The sequence below is a fragment of the Lolium rigidum genome, chromosome 5 (assembly GCF_022539505.1).
Source record: "Lolium rigidum isolate FL_2022 chromosome 5, APGP_CSIRO_Lrig_0.1, whole genome shotgun sequence".
NCBI classification, from domain to species: domain Eukaryota; kingdom Viridiplantae; phylum Streptophyta; class Magnoliopsida; order Poales; family Poaceae; genus Lolium; species Lolium rigidum.
In genome coordinates, this window is record NC_061512.1 from 158,928,941 (window position 1) to 158,931,176 (window position 2,236).

Here is a 2,236-nt window from a genome sequence, read left to right on the forward strand (position 1 = left end):
GAGTCTTTATTGTGGCAAACCTGATAATACTCTGCAAATAGTAAAAGAACTGACATGGTTCTGATGTAAAACTGTTCAAAATATTTATATTTACCTCATCCACACTCTTAGACGTCAGGATTGGGTTCAAACTGAATGTATCTAGATATTTTTAGTATAGATTCAAATTTAGATGAACCACTGACATCTACACCTGACGGAGGAGGTTCTTTTTCCAGAGTTTGTAGGAACCCTCAACTATTGTTTGTTATTGTTGTATAGGCAAGCTGAGCTAAAGCAATCAGTCAAATATACAGCAGAATAAGAAATACTGGAAAGTTCGCCCCCTAGAAGTGAACTACTATAAGATCTATCTTAAGTGCCAGATTTTTTGCTCGATAAACAATCTTCTTCATCTTCATCTGAGTGGGTAGACTGTCACCCCTGCTTCTTCTTTGATAGAACTAGTGATCTCTTCTTCATCAGCCCTTCCCACTGCAGAGAAATTCATAAATCCGTCCATATTGTTCAGGACTATTACTGTTGCCATAAACTGTGGAATCCCAACACATAAAGGATGACATGGATGTATTTTCTTCCAATTTGTATTGATGTCTGTTTTTGCAACCAAACAGTTGGTAATAATACGGAGTGATGTTTGAAAACAGAAGATAAACTGGAGATAGTTAGCTGCAAGGTTAACAACAAAGAAAGTCCAGATATAGTGGAACAATGAACCACAATCCAACTGGATTGAGTGTTCAATCTCGCTTCCTGCTGTGTTTTGATTTAGTTTTTGTTTATTGTAGAAAACCACGGTTATTATGTTTTGATACAGATCAACTGCCAGTATTTAACTAACTCATTCCTAATTTTTTTTTCCGTGGGATGGTGTTCATCTGTAAAATTACAACGCTTATTGCATCATGGAATAGTGACACCCACCCTTCGCCAGAATCATCAACCAGCCACTGCTGTGACAAATATCACACAAATTTCACTTTTTATAATCGGCCTCAACAGTTTATGCCAGGTTACAAGACTAGTTCCTGCCCACCAGTTCTCCCCTCATATGCCTCTGTCAAGTAATATATTTAAGAATCTACAAAGAACTTGATAACAGTAGTCTTCCTGGGATATCTAATTTAAGCAACAGCCACTATCAGCTCTTCTCATCTTCAGGTCCAGCATCGTACATCAGTGTGAAATCTGATTTGCCGGGCGCGCAATCCACCTTCCCCGGGCGGAAATAATCTTTTTCTGATAGATCGAGTACATCCTGTTTTAGTGAAGATTATAAGTACTGCATTATTCAAACCGCGTTAAAGACTGATGGAAACTAAAGACGAAACTACGCGCTCCTCTAGAGTCTGTTATCAGCGACAAGATACAACCCACAGCACCACACTAGAAGCCTTCAGTAAAGCAATGTAAGAGCTGCTTGTTAATTGCATACAGCGTTTGACTTAAAAATGTGAATACTACCATTTAATACTGGAGTGTCCATATGTACCGCATTTGTGTGCCACCGCAATCGCCAACTTGTGTTCAATCAGCTGATCAACGCTGAGTTTCTTCTTCTTCCCTTCTGTATGTTCAGAAAGATGCTTGATAACCCTTCAGGATCCAAACACATGCCCACAATAACATGATTTTAAGAACTGTACTGGAACTTCTGCACAGTTTCATGCAGAAAGATTACTAGGTTCTTTTTCGTAATTTCTTATAGTGGCTTATTCATCTCTTGTTGTCAAAACTGGGTAAGCACCTGTATCTATATGTCCGTCATCTCCTGGTTGAGTTGCAAAATTGTCGCCGTTGTAAAATTTCACCGCCAGCGCATCTGTGGATAATGAACTCTATTAGCTGAGTAGGGCAACCGCAATGCTGTAGTTGAGAATTGTGTAGCTTATTATGCACTTTGATAATGGTGCGGACTATTGTGGTTCTACTGAAGCATCCGAAAAGAATCGTTTACTAAAGATTACCTTGATTAATACAAAAAGATGCTCTAAGCCTTTCAGATAGCTAAACTCTGATATCAAAGAATTAAATAGAAATTAGAAATATTTTTTATTTCAAGTGCTTCAATTATATTTCAAAAACAACTTTGTAGATCTAGCCTTCTTCTTGATAGGACCGCATGGAATTAACGATTCATATGTGCTAGAATCTAAAGTTTAGTCTTGTCTTTTTCTCCTTGTTTTGTTTCTATATTTCCCCGCTTGGGAAAATAAGCAATGATAAAGAAACATAT